A 20,219-nucleotide genomic window follows, 5' to 3' on the forward strand; every position below is an offset into this window, starting at 1 on the left:
AACTACATACTTTATTAATTGTTATACAAACTTTATTTTAAGAGATGAACTCGTGATAATATTTATAAATCTAAAGATACGTTTCTCTCTTGCAAGAAATTTTACTTGGCTTGTTAGTCTGTCAGAGTTTTTTTTTTTTTTGTCATAGGTGGCAAACGAGCAGGAGGCTCACCTGATGGAAAGTGACTACCACCGCCCATGGACATCTGCAACACCGGGGACTTGCAGGTGCGTTGCCGGCCTTTCAGGAAAGAGTACGCTCTTTTCTTGAAGGTTCCCAAGTCGTATCGGTTCGGAAAAACCGTCGGCGAAAGCTGGTTCCACAGAAAGGTTGTGCGAGCCAGAATGTCTTAAATTCTCTCGGTAGAATCTACTTTCCGAAGCGGTGGTATCTTTATATTCTAAACAGCTTTTAAGAGCGTGCTTGAATAAAAAATATTTCGATTTTGTTAGATAAATAACAATTTAATTATATTAAATTAATATTATCACGTAATTTTTTACGGAATTTGTTGCTGGTTCTTGTTGGTAGAATCTTAGATTCCGAGCCTCAGATAACTTCGTTTCAAACTGAGTTCAGCTTGATGGTATCTTCGTTTCTAAAGGTAAGGGGGTTGTAAGAGATCGTTAATATTTCTTACAATGTGCTTGAAGTGCCAATGCCTAAAGTAAATGAGACCACGTGTTTAAATTATCAATATGTCTTAGCCATGTACGGCCACCTGATTTTAAGTGGTTGCCACCGCTCATAGACTGGTGCTGTAAGAAATAATAACCATTCCTTACATCGCCAATGCGCCACCAACCTTGGGTACTAAGATTATTAGGTACTTCCTTTGTAACTGTAGTTACATTGGCTAACTCACCCTTAAAATCGGGACACAACAATACTAAATATTGCTATGTTTGGCGGTAGAATATTTAATAAACGGATGATATCTACCCTGAGGGGCTTGCACAAAGCCACCAGCCAATTAATAAATATATTATTAAATGTAATTGTAGATATTCCATAACAAACGAATTAGTAAATATTTACAAAATATCTCTTTTCAATAGTAGTATAATTTACGGTAAAACCTACCCCATATATAGTACCCGCTATACCTAAAGCTATGCAGATTACATAATTGAAAAATCGCAAGATTTCCCGTTTGAAATTAACATGAAGTAGCCGAGTGTGATTCTCGTGAGATCTGAATGGCAAGACTTGATTAAGTTCCAACGGTTAAACGCCTCGTAATTAATCGAGAACTCCACCGGAAGTGGAATGTTGGAACTTTCTATACTATGTTTAGATTTGCGCTGACGTTTTTAATGTATATGTGATGGGAAGTGTCTATCTCTTTATTACGTAACCGGTATTATTTATATATTTGTATATCGGTAAAGAAGGCATATTATTCGATACAAGATTGTATTGATGATCAAAAAGCTCGGAGTTAATGCTTGTTGACTTCCAGGCAGGAGACATGTCATACATATATAATTGTATTTAACTAACATGACTGTATTTTTAGACGTTGAAAAAGATTAACTACTGAGTTTCTTGCCGGTTCTTCTCGGTAGAATCTACATTCCGAACCGGTGGTAGTTTTACTTTAAATAGTTTGTTAAATGACGATTCAAAAGTGCTTGTAAAAGCCTATTTGAATAAAGTATATATTGTTTTTTTTTTTGTTATAAATCATAATATACTTAATTCAAGTTGGCTTACCTCTGAATCGACATTTTACGCTCGTGTTTTAGGGGCTGGGCGTCAGATACTAGGCACAAAGAGTAGCCTACGTCTTTCCTTGGTTTAAGCTTGCTCCATAGCAAAATTTCATCAAATTCTGTTCAGTATTTTGACCGTGAAAGAGCAACAGACAGGGTTACTTTCGCTTTTATAATATAAATATATGTTCAAGTTATTTGTATGTAATAAGCAAGTAATTCGTGTCTTGGTAGACCGATGGTAGCCTCGCGTGACGTCTACGATACAATAAATATACGTAACTGCGAAGTAACTACCATGCACCAACGAAATTGGAGTATAAATTTTTATGTAAATCCGTACTATATTTATAAAGCTGAGTCGAGATGGCCCAGTGGTTAGAACACGTGCATCTTAACCGATGATTTCGGGTTCAAACCCAGGCAGGCATCACTGAATTTTCATGTGCTAATTTGTGTTTATAATTCATCTCGTGCGTGAATTTCATGTGCTTAATTTGTGTTTATAATTCATCTCGTGCGTGAATTTCATGTGCTTAATTTGTGTTTATAATTCATCTCGTGCTCAGTGAAGAAAACATCGTGAGGAAACTTGCATGGGTGTAATTTTAATGAAATTCTGCCACATGTGTATCAAAATGCATTGGAGAATCGTGGCGGAATAAATAAAGTAAGTCATATATAAATTAATTACATCTATAAAATACATTTAACTAAATTTTTAATATTATATGACAAAAAATATTTGTGCAAGAGCAGATTATCGACCTTACTTCCTTGGAATAACGTCCGCAGTGCTCTGAAATCGACTTAATTTCATTATAACTTTGACTATTACAACAGACTTCAACTTTTAATATTATATTCAAAGTTTTTTTTGTATCTCTAATCTAATTATAATTAACTAATGCCCCGGCTTCGCACGGACTGATAATAAATATCCAGAATGTCTTTATATACAACGTCTCACAGCTGATTGTCATTAGACAATACAAACCGCTATGTCCCTGCATTTTTTAATCTGAATTTTTAATTTGATTCCAAAATATTCATTTAAATTACATGTTGTAAAGGGCCAGATTGATCTATATTAAATGAAAAATATATTTATGTACTTAATTGGATAAAGATTAATGCTGTATTGCTTGAAATCGCTTCGAAAATAAGCCATTATTTCTCGTAAAAAGTAAAGAATAAGAAATTATTATTGTAGACCTTTTTAAGTTGTTCAATACTTTTATACATTATTTTGATCTAACTAGTAGGGTTCAGCTCGTTTCCAATTTAAGCGCAAATTGTTTATTAACGACATCGGATTAGAAACCTCTAAAATGATCAGGGTTTCTCCACTATATTGTGCATGTATTATACAAATAAATCTTCCTCTTAATCATTCTGTTTCGTAACTCTAAAGATCAAAGCATACACATGGACAGACAGACAGCGGTAAGCGACTTTGTTTTATACTATGTAGTGATTATAATTTGTAGTTAACGTGGGTTAATATTAAATCTTTGTATATCTTGTTTGTATTATATATATGATCGGCCGCAACCTGCGCCTTGCGTCCCGTGCCCCTCAAATGTTTATGTTTAAGTTGATACTGTCATTGCGTGGCTACAAGGGAGACAGCTGAAAATCAGCAGAGGGATAAAAATCCCTCATAGCCTGAGCTGTCTCCTTTTGGCTGCACACAAGTGTCATATTCATTATATTTAATTATTTTTTCTTTATAACTATGTTGTTTTTATATCCATTTTTGTATATATTTTTTTTCTTTATATGTGTGTATGTCAATAAATGTTTTTTCTTTCTTTCTTTCTTTCTTTCTTTCTATATATAAATATATCTTTAATTAAAATAGGCAGGTTGGTAAATTGGCTTCCTGGTGTTAGTGGTCAATACCATTCACAGTCAAATCATAGTCTTATAGAAATATGTTGTACTAACGAATATATAATAATATCATACATGCAAAAGCAACCTTGTGAGTCTGTATGTCACTTTGTCTGTTGCTCTTTGACGGCCAAAACGCTGCGCCGAATTTGATAGAGTTTAGTATGAAGCAAGCTGGAAGATTTCTAATACCTAAAACCTAACGACGTGATCGAAGCCGGGGGCGATCACTAGTTACTATAAATTAAATGCAACGTTTATACATGTAACAATTAAGTGAAACGTATGCGGTATAAAGTTGACGTATACTGTGCTGTAACTTACAGTATGTGGCATATATACATATTTTTTATCTGTTATTACACTGTGAATTGTTTATTGTTTTTAAGTAGTTTCAAACCGGACCGGCTCAAAACCTGTGTACCGACTTATGCCGAGCCGGCTTTTGGCAAACAACATATTAAATTATTTCGCATACTTATTCCGATCATAAATAAATATTCCAGTTCAATTACGTTACGCAACGTAACGTAACTCGGGAACGCGTTCATCTCAAGACGGTAGACATATTCGATCTTGTTTGTTGATTGTTAGACTAGGAACCGAACCTTCAAGGCTTCAGCTGAGGGAAGTGCAATGGGGGTGTCCGGTGACCCTGTCTTCTGTACCTCCTCAACGTGTATGAAAATATCATGATTTTTTTTACGGCTTATGTTGGCGGACGAGCATATGGGCCACCTGGTGGTAAGTGGTCACGACCGCCCATAGACGATGGGCTGTAAGAAACATTAACCATGCCTTACATCGCCTATGCGTCACCAACCTTGGGAACTAAGATGTTACATCCCTTGTTCCTTTAGCTGCACTGGCTCTACCCAGACGGGCTTGCACGAAGCCCTGCCACCAAATAAAACAGATGATCGGATTAGTTAAGACGCTAAAGCGTAGCAAACAAACTAAATTTTTAGATTAGGTACAATAACAGCACGCTCGATGGGGGGTGTCAGAGCATTGATTTGTTTATATCGGATTAAAGGAAACGATCTTTTTTCTATATTAAGACAACGCGCCTAGAATCCCCTTAAAACACCCCTCACGTAATAAAACAGGTAGATCCAAGTGTGATCCTTCGCCAGTATATTAGTTCACTGAATTACGGGAAAAAAACATAAACTTTGATCCTGTTAAGGGAAACATTGGCAGATAAATCTCTGCATAAGATAGATTGTATCTGAGACTTTGTTTTGTTTGCTTTTGTAATCCTAGTTATGAGTTATTATCTCGTGTTTATAGAAGACTGGTCGCCCACGGCCTCGCTCAGTATTGTAGGGGTCGGTCGACAGGTGTTAAAAAGCAAAGCAGCCAGCAGCTAAAGTACCCTCTATCTTTCCTTGGAGATCAAACTAGCTTTATTCCAAATTTCATCAAACTCGGTTCAATGTTTTGGCCGTGAAGTAGCAACAGATAGATACGAATTTATATTAGTATAGATTTAGTTTTTGCTTGAAAACATCTATCGCATCTTGGGTTTAAGAATGATTACATTAAACTATTAATTATCATAAGCAATAAGTTATTTCAATACCATACTTATATATTTTTATGATACTTCATAATGATGGATAATGTTGGCTATCATATATGTCAAATAAACATTAATAAATAAGCCATATTATTCAGTACAAGATTATAGTAAAGACTAGATGTGCCCGCGACTTTCCTGCGCGTTTGAATTTAACAATAACGATATTGTTGTAGCCTGTTATTCCTTATTACATCAGCTATCAAGTGAAAGTCCCGTCAAAATCGGTCCAGCCATTCCATTAGCCGAAACAAACGGACAGACAGACAGAGAAAAATATAAATAATGTTATTTTGGTATAATGTAGCGTATATTAACTCCAATTTTATTTATGTATAGAAGATATATTTTATTAAAAAGACTGAACTTCATGCTTCAGACACATCATGCTTGTTTAAATAAAATCCCGCCCACAAACAGACAAATACCATCCATTATATAATTGACATGTACAATGATACATGTACATGTAGAATGCTTCCTATTTACTACGGTATTTACTATTGGAATGTCAGTTCCTTTGTACAGAACCCTTCTGATAATTTAATTAGCACGCATACCTTAATGCGGTCCTGAACCTTTGTAATGCCGGCATTGGGACCAATGTTGGCACATGTTTGTCCAAACTTAGGGAAGTAAATGAATCGCATTTTTGTACATTTGTTTATACGTTTAAAGAATTTACTAGTTTAATGAGAATATTACTGTACTTCTGTTACTAAAGTTTTATTAATATTTATTTTATCTGTGAAGGCTTTTAAAAACACTTGAATCGCCATTTTACAAATTGAATTAAGGGGGCGTTCAAGTATTACGTAACGCAATTTGGGGGGGATGGGGTGTCTCGTATAACGTTACGATGCGTTACAGGGTCGGGAGGGGTCTTTCTTACAACACGTTACGTAACATTGTTTTTTTTTTTTTTTTAATAAAAAATTAGTGAATTAGAACTCCCAAATTGGCAACCTGTGGGATCTATTTCACATCTCACAAGAGTGTTCAAATGCACTGTCGTTACGTGCATGGCAAGACTGTCCCAGACCGCAGATCTCAGACGATAACGATTACGTGTAAAGCCAAAAATTTATAAAAAATAAGAAATGGTCACTTGAGTGTTACGTAACGTTTAGAGAGGGGGAGGGGGGTACAGAAAAACGTTATGGTGCGTTACAAGGGGAGGAGGGGGGGTCAAAAATCTTCAAAAATTGCGTTACGTAATACTTGAACGCTCCCTAACTTAAAAGCGATCAACGATCCGTGCGATACTTCGTCTATGCGGACAAATGGCCCGACGTTATTCGGACTGCCACGTTGAAAACTTATAAATTAATGTATTTAAAACTTATATTAGAAGATGTAGTGCGTTTCAAAGATAGTTTAAGATTATAGTATTATTATTATTCTAAGTTCACCCGCTTGAAACTAAACTGTTGACGCGAATAGCGTGAAATAGTTACGTATACAAAAATATTTCACTTACTTTTTGATCGTCATTTTACAAGACTATGTGCGTACTATGACAGTAGTATGGAATATATATGTATATATACACTATGAAATATATATTCTGTCTAGATGAAATGTAGAATAAATGCGAAAGTTACTCTGTCTGTAACCTCTTCACGTTTAAAACGCTGAACCGATTTAGATGAAACTTGGGAATGGGGATAAGTTGAGTCCCGGGGAAGGGCATAGCCTTCTTTTTTAATACATCCCTCGTGGTGGTTTGTGTGCTTTACGTAGTTTTGTAAAATCCGCGCGCGAAAGCCGTAAGTTCAGCCAGTAGATACAATAATAAAATATGTCCTGCCTGAAAATAAATAAATACATGTTTTCATCAAACCATACTGACTAGAAACGTTGGCGCTTTCACATCCGACTAAACCAACATTGGCGCCAACGCGCACAGAATTTTTCTTTGTGAGAGCTGTTAAACTTTTTACAATGAGTGGAGTGTACTTTGGACTTTTATTGTGGTTTGAACAAACGGTAACATTTTTATTTAGCTAAAATGTAGACGAACAATTCTATTGTACAATTTAATAAATTTACTAGCCGCCCGACTTTGTTCGGGTAAAATGGTATTTCATACCGAGATATTCGTACTTATTGTATTTAGTGTGTATTTAGATTATATATTTGTAATTTTATAAGTATGGATAATCTTATTTCTTAGTTTTAGTTATATATTAATGTTATTTTATTTACTATTAGAGCACCACCCACCTCATATTCTATGAGCTAACACCGTTGTTTGCTTGAAAGAGATCGCTTTGTAGCGATAAGGTCGCCAAAATTGTACGCTTCTTTTATTTAGACTGTATCTGCATATCTTCATGAATTACATTAAAGTATAAAGTAAAGTAATTAAAGTATTTTTAAGCGATGAGGTTAATATGTAATTAATTTGCAACATGCTGAGAAGCATTGGTTTCAATGTGAGTTATCGAAAATCATTAAGAAAAAATATTGTATCACTAAATGTATCGTTTAAGTTATAAAACTGTCATTAGAATTTACATTACGATTGCTAGTAGGCTTGCATACATAATTTATTTGGTGGTTAAATATAATATACGAAATCCGATTAAAATTTTCTGTCTAACGATTTTGAGGTCCAACGTAGCGTACGTAGCGTTGATATGATATGAGCCAATAAAATGGTTACTTGCCAAGTCTTTATCGCGGCATCACATTTAATAACTTTAAAGCATAAGGTGACATTAAATCAGCTATATATATATTCAAAGTTACTTTTACCGGTTCTTTTCAGATTTAAGGTGTTTCCTGAGAGGTAGCAGGTATTTGACAATCAATAACGTCCATACATCAAATTAAAATTAATATTTTCAACCTGTGTATATATGTATATAAAAGCGAAATTCCACTCACTGATTAATCACGAAATCTCACAAACTTTAACACCTACAAACTTGAAATTTGGCAGATAGGTTCTAAAACTGAATTTGACGAAAGTCCATCCCTAAGGGGTTAAAACGGAGCTTGGAAGTTTGTCTTTTGTACATTTTGCGCGGGTAAAGCCGCAGTTTCAGATGATACTTTGATTCTAGATGGCTGAAATAGAAAATTTGGAACACGGGTTTATTTTATAACGTAAGCGCCCGATTGGAAAGAATTTTTGGAAATTTCAAACCATAATGGAGAATGGGAAGGATACATTTGTATGAATTTACCCGGACGTAGTCGAGGCAGACTACTTTATGGTATTAGATTGAAGTATTAATCCGTTTATGTGATTAGAATTAAATTTAAATACATAAGCGGACTTGAGGGACTTGGTAAGTGGGGTAGAAGACTCGCTTCTTTATTTTTGCCGACAAAGGAAGTAACTGTCCACAGAGTATACAAAACTATATATTTCTCGTCATTTAAACTCACAGACGTATTATTGGGTATGTGTGTGTGTTTTCTATCTCAATCCTTAAATTATTTTAGATGTGCCTATAAATATTAATGCAATTATTTTTTTCATTGGCAATGTAGCTGAGATGACCCAGTGGTTCAATTTCAGGCAAGCACCAGTGAAATACTATGCGCTTGATTTGTGTTTATTATTTTTGTGCTCGAAGGCGAAGGAAACACATGTGTCTTCCAAACCCCATTGGAACAGCATGATGAAAGCTTAGCCCAGCAAGAGGGGGGGGGGGTATAATAATCACAGGCTACTTTAGTGTAATGACTTCAAAATAAAAAACAAAATTTAGGAGAAATATCCACATCTTAAATTATACTCATTTTCAGTTTTATCATTTTGCTCTGAAGCAGTGTTTAGTTCTCAACCTACTTAAGAAAAGGGGCTTTTGTGTTTTCGGACATTTAATACAGGCTGTTATTTAAAAAGTTTTAAAACCGTTGAAATTTTGTATTTAAATTAGGATAAAATTAAATAAAACTGTCCTGAAAAACCCAGGTTATATGGCCACCCCAGCTCAAATAGACTCCTGCACACTTTCAGCTTAAAACGCTTTCTTTACAAGGGCCATTAATCATGGACGCGTCCACATTGGCTAGGGCTGATAAAATATTACAAAATATAATATTTTAAATTAACTTGGTTATTTTTATTACTATGAGTATTTGAAACGGGATATTTACCATGTTTTTTTATTTTTATTTGGTGAAGCTCGATATTTCGACATTGTCCACGAATGTTCTCTGTAATGTTCTCGTGAACAAAACATTCGTGGACAATGTCGAAATATCGAGCTACACCAACTAAAAATAATAAACATGGTAAATATCCCGTTTCAAATACTTATAGTATTATAAAATAAACTCGTATCCGACCTTATAAATGTTGATTTGCGTGTTTTTTGTTAATAATTATGAACTCTGATATCATAGTTTTGAAATTCAGGTGAAGACAGCATTGTTTAATTAAACAAACTCAAAAAATCATAGGACAAGTTTTTTACTTATAATTTGTTTTGTATTGTCAAAATTATAAATTATGCCCATTTAAATTTATAGGCCTTTGTACATTATCAGTGTAAGATATACACAATTATACCAAACAAATTATTGTTTAATCGGAAGGCTAATATTTCAAAATCACACCGTTTCGGAAAGTAGAATCAACCGAGAAAACCGGCAGAAAACTTAATATTTACTCTTACCCGAATATCAGTTACATAGATTATTAAATATAATAATTAAATTGTTTCTTATGTCCCATAGGTATCAACGAATATTTTAACAAGAGGAAACACTAATGATTCCAACCACTAATGCGCCCCCAACCATGGGAACCAAGATATAATAGATAAATAATTAATAATTCAAGTTAATTATTACTTTACAAACCACCGATTATATAATAATATTATATACTAAAAACATCTACATATTCTGTTATCAGTTTTACGTATTTAGTTTTTCAGTTAGGCTTTATAAAATTAATTTCTCTAAACAATTGCCATTTAAAAAAATATATATATTAATCTGTATGTATAAAATACCACGATAACTTAGAAACTGTAACACCTACGACCTTGAAATTTGGCAGGCAGGCACCTTTAGGGTGCGAAAGCAACTCTATGTGCTACCTCGTCACGCTTAAACCGCGAAACCCACTCCCGAATTCGAGTCCCGGGGAAGAAGACATCGGCATTAAATTCGACTCTCGAAGAGTTAAAATAGGGGGGGGACAGTTTGTGTGATATATCAGCCGGTTCCGCTAGCACGTTATATTATAGAAATGTTATATGAAAATTAACAGTTTAATGTACAAGCTTGGTTCATCCCTATTTTTGAAATGGATGGTAGTCGGTCATCACTAATTACTTTTAAACTAGAGCCGTCTCGCAGCGCCCGTGTACAGAAACACAAGCTTATTAAAACTAGACCGAAATACCAAATTCATGTTTTGTAGTTACTGTACATTAATTACTAGTCACTTATTCGACGATTCAACGATTCGGAAAGCCTCATTGGTCCAGTAGATTTTATATGTGTACAGATCACGTGTCCTGGTTCAAATTCACTAAAAGTTTATCTTAGCTGTTTTTCAGTCACCCTGTAAAAAATATCAACCATTCTTTACTTCAACCCTGTGCAGTTACACTGGCTCACTCACCATTCAAACCAGAACGCATACTAAGTATTTTCATACTTAAGAAATTACTGATTAACCAAATCCAAAAAATTAAGATACAATTCAATGTCATTATCAAGACGATACACGCCAAGACAAATCTATTTGATTATTTTCGGGTCTAACGTACGTGTTGCGTTTACAATTCTTTTTTATAACGATCTATGAATTGATTTGTTGTTGCCATTTAAAATTATAATAAAAGTGCATTCGGTACGAAGTTGGCTAGCCTGTTTTGACAAGTGGCGACATCTGCACCGAGCTTACTTCGACGATCGACAGATGCTGAGTTCACTTCATTCGGCGCTCTAGCGAAGGAAACACTACAGGAGAGGCGCTTTGGATTTAAGTAAAACCGGTCCTTGGTATCATTTTTCCTTATATAAACATAGTTATTTTTAAGATTGTGATTGTGTGGATAATATGTGAATTTGCGGTTAAAGTATAATAAATCAAAAGTATAATAAGTCAAACGTTTTGTATATTGATTTGTAGTTGTAATGTTTTATGTTTTAAAATAATATATATCGTAAATTAAAGTGAAACTTATTGGTATTGGAAATAAAATAAATGAGTGTTTAAAATTGTTGTTTTTAGATTATGAAACTGTTCAACATCGTCAACGTCATCTATTTATTTATACCGCAACACAAAGACAACTCTCTTCGAAGAATTGTTTATAATTGAGATATTTTTTCATACGATTACACGTATTATCAAATTGATGAATTTCCCCCATTCATTAAGACATTAATTATAACCAGCAAGCATATATCATACAACAAAAACAACAATGGTATTATATACAACAATGACTTTCTCACGACTGTCTTTAGAGTTATATTCGAAAGTGTTTGTCTAGTTGCGTTACGTTATGACTGTGAGCGAAGATATGCAACGCTACAATTATTTTATATCAGTAGGACGTAGTGTTAATATTTTTATTAGTCGCAAATATTCTAAATTAATTGAAGTATAAGTATATATATATTTGTGCGTACGATGACTAATTTAAAATTCAGTTTAATAACAAATTTAAATATCTAATTATTAAAATTAGGTATATTCTATATAATATAAGAGTCAAACAATTTAAATTTACAGTAACTTAAAGTAGAGAGCACCGTCGTTGGAAAAACTGTACGACCTGAAAAGAACCGGCGAAAGGAACTCTACGGGACGTTATTCTTATAAAGATGAAATGAAAACTATTTATTTAAATGCGAAAGTAACTCTGTCGCTCTTTAGCGATTTAACCACTGTGTTGAATTTGATAAAATTTGGTATGAAGAAAGATTGAATTCTTAGGAAGCTTAACTTGCACTTTATGACGTGCAATTGACGATCAACCACTAAAACATGAGTAAAGCCTTTTTTTAATTGAGATTATTTAAGAACCATTTGGACGCCAAGAGCCATTATCAATATATATAAAAGCCATTCAATTATTTTCAGTACTATACTATAACTAGCATGACATCGCATAGCATATCAAAGCCTGCTATTTCCGACACCAACCTAGCTTCAACACAAGTGGTTCCGCGTCATTGTGCTAGAGTAACATCGTTATGTAATTTAGTTTTTCATCAGTAAAAGCGAATTTAATCCTATGTAAAAACTTAGAAAGTTTAAGGTTTAATCTTTTCTTGATAATGTAAGAAAACCAAAGATATTATTGACGCAGAGGTCTCGAACATATCTTTGCACTTTATTAAACTTTGCAGTTTTAAGTGAACTTTTCTTCCTCTAGGATTAATTCCCAGGAGATGAACACGTAATAAAATTATTTAATTTACTTGGTGGTAGGGCTTCGTACAACCCACTCATCATAATATTACCACCAAACAGCGATACTCAGAATTGTTGTTTCGGTTTGGAGGGTGATTGAAGTAGTGTATCTACAGGCAAAAGGGATATAACATCTTAGCTTCCAAAGTTGGTGTAGCATTGGCGCTGTAAGGAATAGTTAACATTTATTACAGCGCCAATGTATATGAGCGATGGTGACTACTTACCATCACATGGCCTACTTATATATTTAGAAAAAGTCAAAGATCTCACGTTAAGATTTCAAACATATTGTTGCACTTATCTTTATTAAACTCACCGTGGTTGTAAATTCAAAACCGGATCGTTGTATCATATGGGTTATTTTCTTTCCCTAGGATTATAACCCGGGAGATGGAACCGTAATAATACTCGATTATATAAATTAATCGAGGAGCCGAGATGGTGCAGTGGCTGGAACGTGTATGTAACCGAAGCATGCGGGTTCAACCTGGGTATCTCAGGTTTTCCATGTGTGCTTGTTCAGTTTAATTATTACGAGTAGTTACGAAATCATATAAAACCTATATAAATTAATTGTATAAACTCCAATTAACTTCTGTAAGCTATTGTTTCAGTTTCAAAGAAGGTTTTTTATGAAGAACTAAATTAAGAAAACGGTTTCGGCCGCGTATCATAAGGCCAGTAAGGATGGTCCGTTAAGGCGTATCAAACAAATTAAGCGATCTCTAGAAATAGTAAATAATATTCAATCAAAAAAAATAAAAAATAAGTATTCTTCGTTCATGTAGTTTCACAAATTTCGAATTATCATTTTACAAAAACTAATGCTAAGCTTACACCGGTTTCGAATGTAGATTCTACCGGAGAAATCGGAAGAATCGGCAGGAAACTCAGCATTTATCCTGTCCAACATTCATATTACAGAGTATGTCAGTAAAGTACGATGTCAATGTCTACAAAACGTGTGGTTTAGCAACATAGCAACACGTGTGTATGTTCTGTTCCCTTGTAAGTTTAGAAGCGCCAAAACAAAAAAAAAAAAAATCTCAAAAATAGTTACTCTTCAGTTACAAAAAAACAAGTTTTTTGTCACGAATCTGTTTTCTGTCTTTACCTGTACGTATTTTCACACATCTCGTTTAGCATCAACACCGACAGAAGCAAACCAGACTTCGTTTAAACATTGATAACGATTTTTTTTTTAATCTGTTTTAACGTGTATCTGGGTTGGATCGCAAAATATTTTGTACCGTAGAGAAAATAGAGCATATATTACTAATCTATCGAAATATTATAAATTCATTAATTAAGAATTTATTAATAAAACCGAGATGGCCTAGTGGTTAGAACGCGTGCGTCTTAATCGATAATTGCGGGTTCAAACCCAGGCAAGCACCACTGAATTTTCATGTGCTTAATTTGTGTTTATAGTTCATCTCGTGCTCGACGGTTAAGGAAAACATCGTGAGGCAAAATGCATGTATCTAATTTCAACCAAATTCTGCCACATGTAAATCCACCAACCCGCATTGGAGCAGTGTGGTGGAATACGATCCAAACCTTCAAAGTGAGAGGAGGCCTTAGCCCAGCAGTGGGAAATTCACAGGCTGTTAATGTAATTAATGGAATAAGAATTATTAAGGTTAATTATATACGAATAAAGTTTAAAAATAGTTCCGCACAAATCATGACCGCGAGTAATGTCGGCAAGAATGCAGCAGCATTTCCCCGTTGAATCACAATTCCGATCCTCTGGACAAAAAGAAAGTCCGAATACATTTCGGTTTATTCAAAGGTTAAGATTTTCATTGTGATATTGTTTCATTAGATATTGGGTATCCCGTTATCCCAAATAACAACAGACGTAATCAGATATCAAGGTTGGGTTAGACTCCATGGAATATAATATATAAATACACAATTTTCGTAACGAATCCCTCGTGTGGAATCAATGATGAGTATTCAGACTTCTAGTCTCACTGATAATATATTTCGATTTCTTACGATGATCGTGTCGTCCTGACCGATTCCGGTCACGGCGACTAATCTCAAGGGAGACCTGCCGAGTACGACATATGAGGGGACGACAATTGCGACACAACTGAAAAGGGATCAGTCGCAGAACTGGCTTTAGATTCTTTGAACACGGGAGTGTAGTACGTCTAACTTTCATATTTCGTAATTACTGAGATTTTAACGATTGAAAAACTCAATAACTTTTTATCGACCTGTTCTGGAGTTCGATCGAAACCCTCGGGATATGTGGACTTATTCAAACCCTAGAGCGGATGAAGATACTATTGTCCAAAAAAAATTCAATAGCTGTCTGAAAACTGTATTGGTGTGCTCCCATGTGCCTTGGTTAGTACGCAAAGCCGTTGGTTCTGCACCTGAACTGTTTGCGATCGTGTAGGAGAACTTGAATTAAGTATATTTTGATTTGATCTTTGCATACATAGTCCCCCATCACGTTACTCCCACGAGCAGATCAAAATCAAAGGTAGTAAAACTTTAGTGGTAAGTTCTCTTTACATTTGTTATGTAATACCATCGTTAAATGGTATCACTTTGATACACCACTGACCCACTAAAAAACCAAAGTCACGTCGTAAAACTTCGAACAGTTTTAATTGCTACGTCTTAACGTAACGGTTTTAAATTTTTGTTAAACGTTTATAACTAAAACTGTTAACTACTCGGTGGTAGACCTTTGGACGAGCCCGAATATAATGTTTCAATCTGTCTGGCTATTTTAATTTAACAAACAGAAATCTTGGTGTAATTAAGCTTTGTGTAGCTCGTCTGGGTGGATACCATCAAACAGTAATATCAACGAACTTCATTCAAGAAGGCCTTTACAACCTTTAAATCTATATTTTACAAGATAAATTAAACATAAAAAACTACATGATTACGATTCAGTATCTAGATTATATCGAGAACCAGTAATGGTCTTAGTAGGTATTTTATATATTTATACTACGTTGAATAAATTGTATCCTGCTTCATAGTTGCCGATTTTTTTTTTATGTTATAGGTGGCAAACGAGCAGGAGGCTCATCTGATGGAAAGTGACTACCACCGCCCATGGACATCTGCAACACCGGGGCGCTTGCAGGTGCATTGCCGGCCTTTCAGGACGAGGTACGCTCTTTTCTTGAAGGTTCCCAAGTCGTATCGGTTCGGAAAGCTGGTCCCACAGAGTGGTTGTGAGAGGCAGAAAATGTCTTAAAAATGTTGTGGTTTTTCGGACATCTAGGCGGTGCGAGTGAAACTTAGAATTTTGACGAGGTGTGCGAAGGTGAAATTCAGCAGCTGTTACCATACCATACCATACATTATACCGGGTACCACATATGTATATTTACTACCTATATATTTCCAACGAATATGCTTATATTCGGTTCAATCAAGATTCGGTTCGGTCAAGGGTCTAACCTAACGCGTCGAACTTACCGAGGTAGGTTTCCATGCGATATGTACTTCGTCGCTAAAAAGATATGAATTACTCGTACGTTCTCTGTGTATTATATACATAAATGGATGTCTGTTTTTTTAAACGCGCATCACACAAAAACCGCTGAATATTTTAACATGAAACTTATACCGTCATATTCAGCGTGTTTCAGACTCCAGAGACGGGTTTTGGCTAAACATTATCGTACAATATAAATCAACGTATAACGTGACACAGCAACGCGTGGCCGGGTTTGCTAGTAAATTATAAATCTCATGAACTCGTGAAAACTCAGTAGTACTTTTTACTTGACTTTGTTAAAGCCTATCTGGGTAGGTACCACCCACTCATAAGATATTCCACCGACAAGCAGCAATACTTAGTATTGTTCCGGTTTGAAGAGTGGGTGAGCCAGTATAACTACAGGCACAAGATACCAAGAGAGCTAACATTTTAGGATTGGTGGCGCATCGGTGCGACGTAAAGAATAGTTATTATTTGCTGCAACGTCAATGTCTATGGGCGGTGGTGACCACTTACCACATAAAAAAACTTATCCGGAATTGAACCCACGATCTATAGAATAAGATAAGTCTAATCCACTGAGCCACTGCGTAGTGTTTTATCCTCATTACAAATATAAGCATCATTACGATAACACACCGACCGTTCCTTGTATTTGATACCTATCAATAAAAGCCTAGAAAATTCCACGATGACGTCACTGACCTAGACAAAATCTCCTAACAAATTGTCACTATATCGCAATCGAATCGAACCGATCAACCATTTTCTTATTCCGCTAACAACAGTTTCCACTGTTATTACGCCCAAAAGGGAACATAACATCTTAGTTCCCAAGGCTGTTGACGCATCGGTACAAGGAATTGTTAACATTTACAGTGCCAATATGTACAGGAGGTCGTGATCACTAACCATCAAGAACTCACCTTTATTAATAAAAAAATCCAGTTGCGTATAGTGACCGTTTTAAATTATTATTAGGCGACTCTGGTAGCGAATATACATTCAAAATACATAACTAATTTTATTCTGTAGTCGAGCAATCAATAAGAATCGATCTTGTCTCGAAATACCTAAGTTATGACTCAGTTTATGAGATACATCGACGTTATTGAAATTATTTAATAATCAAACTTGGAACGCAAACTTCTATAAAAAGAACATGAAGCTGTATATTATAATTAATTTTACTGCCTGTATTATCCCACTGCTGGGCTAAATCCTCTCCCTTTGAGGAGGTCTACTTATCCCACCACGCTGCTCCAATGTAATGGGGGATAAACATGTCGCGAAATTTAATTGAATTTGGAAAAATTCCGGTTTCCTCGCGATGTTTTCCTTCACAAGGCACGAGATGGACAAACCACTATGATATCATGTCAACTACGTAGCCGGTCATCACGAAAATTTGCGGATAAGTTTTCACTAACACCTCACCCCCTACATTACAACAGTATATTATAAACTAGAAATTATACATAATGAGGTTATATATTGATATATAGAATAAGGTTTATATGTTTATAAACATACTTGAATGTTTAAATTATATAAACAGGAACATATACGAAAAATAAAATATATTTCATCAAAATCGGTCAACCCGTTGAGAAGATCTACGAATCTACTAATAAAAATGAGATATGTATATTTGAACGCCCGTTACAGAAGAGGCAGAGTTGAAAAATAAGTCAGACAGTTCCTGGGAAGGGTTATAGTCTAGATAAATCTAGATAAGTGTTCCAAGGAACCCTAGGTTTGCAATACGGTCGCTTGTTTTTCAAAATATCTAAACAATAGAAAATTAAATATAAAAAATTTGTAGTTCATCTCTAGATTTCAACTCGCGTCCTTTTTGTTGAGCGCTGTCTACTGGACCATCTCCCTTCTTATATTACTTGTGCATTTGTTTTATAAGACTACTATCTGATTTGAAACTCATCACTAAGTTACATACAACATAAAACAGTTTACAATATATTTTTATGGAAAATTTAGGTTAAAAAAAAGTTTAAACCTAAACTATAGCACGAAAACGAAATATTCAAGGAAAATCTATCAATAGAACAGCTTCCATTTTTAAATAATCAATCTCACTGTTATTTATACACAATTCTAGTCATACAAAACCCGTTACCATTTGAAAGTAAGCTGACAATGGCGGTAACTCAATAATCACTGCACTACTACATAAAAGGCCGCTTTAACGCGACTTTGAAACAAAGAAAACTAGAATGTTGAAAGTTTCAACTAAATAAAGATAGTATAATAACAGAACTAAACACGTTGCTGGAAATTTGGCACGCATAATTATAAATAAAGAAATATCAATAAATATGATTATCTCGGAAAGTGTAGATATACAGATACATACCAAGATAAGGTCGAACAATCGCCGTGAGTCACAAATGCACTTTTTTATTAACACAAAGTTGATTTTGAACTTTTGAAAAGAGTATTTTACGGTTGAACGCGGCACTGACCGCCTACGCCACACCTCAGAGCACTTTCAAAACCGGTTCTAAACGGTCACGTAAAAGTAGTCTCGAATTCCGGACAGAAGCAACGCACACTCACCCTACGGCTGTTGTCTGTGTACTGGCGCGCCGAGCGATTGGGAAAAGTTGTGTTGCCATAAGTACAATTTAATTTTGACTCAGATTGTTTTAATTGCATGATATTTATTTTTAAATATCATCTCAATTATTATGAATATAATATTAAGATTAACTAAATTAATGTTAATATAGTATAAATTTTGAACAATAAGCTAAGTAAATAAACAACCAAATCTTAGTAACAAAAATAAACCAGCGAATATACTTTAAATCACATTTTCCTTTCTAAATAAAATACTGTAGAATTTTTAAGAGTAAAATATATATTTAGTATTTTTTAAATGTATTTAAATTATTATTTAGAAACTATTATAAATACCTAATGTTTGAAAAAAATCATTGAAAATCAGTTTGTACTATACAAAACAAATTAAAATATAAATGTACGGTATCTAAACACAAAACAGAAAAATACTTATTATAAAAAAAAACTTCTACTAACTATTTTGATTGTTTATTTCCCTAAATAATATTTCTATTTTCAGAGCTGACAACACTCGTATACAACTTTCATCGGACATTCGGATAGTTTCGTGAGACTTCGTGTCGATTCGTAAAACGGCGCGCCACGGTTCATGGCGTAAAAAAAAACCTACATTGGTTAGAAAACAAAAGTGGGACATCTTTTGTTTATAACTACCTTATTACATGCACTTTTACGTTTGCTATTTAATGTTCAAATTGAAAATATGATTGAGAGTTTCAATTAATAATTTGTTTCGCTCCAAATTCCAAACAAATATTGTTATTATAATTAAACTTGTATTAGACCTCCAGGTGTTTTATTTAGAAGTTCATAATTGATAATAATACATATATAGCTTATCTATATATGTACCTACTTATAAACTGTTCTAAAAATATCAATAACTTGAAATTGATACGGTTATAAAATAACGAATTGATTTTTTAAATTGTCAGTTTAAATATTAATGGTATATAAAAGGATCTTTTAATACTTACATACCTATAAGGTTATTTTCATTATAATCGTTATGTATATATTAAATACGTAATATATGTTAATATGTAATTCTGTTTTTATTATCGATAAACCAGTTTGACAGGACTACAAATATTAAGTATTATATCTTTTTTATCTATGGGCTTAAAATGAGATATTCATTTTTTTTTAAATTTTATTTTAATGGCAAATGAACAATTCTCTAATGGCGAGTAGTGTATGTATGTCTACACATTGGAGAATATTATAAACAGTTTCATTAACAGCAATGCGACTGTAAGCATGAGATTAAAGACGTTATGTCGCTTGTTTCAGTAATTACACTGGCTCACTCACCAGCTCATCAATACGAATAATAATGAATATAAAAAATCAATGCCTATCTGCTGTAATCAATTATGAGTAAAATGTCGTTTCAAAAATAATTGTACAAGTTTATTTGGATTGTTTTTTTATTTTGAGTGGGTGGTACCTACCTATCGTAGTGGTGTATTCGGGCATATACAAAACCCTTCAAAATGACTATTGAAAAATGCTCAAAAGCGCCTAAAGCAGGA

At 34.2% G+C, this 20,219-nt stretch overlaps 1 protein-coding gene across 6 annotated transcripts in view; it reads right to left on the bottom strand.

Moving 5' to 3' along the window:
- Window positions 1-18,690, bottom strand: part of LOC113391577 (fasciclin-3) — a 144,756-nt gene extending 126,066 nt beyond the window's left edge. For all 6 annotated transcript variants that reach the window (XM_026627573.2, XM_064219938.1, XM_064219937.1 and 3 more), the window contains exon 1: window positions 18,455-18,690. The gene's annotated coding sequence lies outside the window, so the exon portion shown is untranslated. The remainder of the gene's footprint in view (window positions 1-18,454) is intronic.
- Window positions 18,691-20,219: the final 1,529 nt, after the last annotated feature.

This window comes from Vanessa tameamea, chromosome 30, assembly GCF_037043105.1.
Source record: "Vanessa tameamea isolate UH-Manoa-2023 chromosome 30, ilVanTame1 primary haplotype, whole genome shotgun sequence".
Taxonomy (NCBI): domain Eukaryota; kingdom Metazoa; phylum Arthropoda; class Insecta; order Lepidoptera; family Nymphalidae; genus Vanessa; species Vanessa tameamea.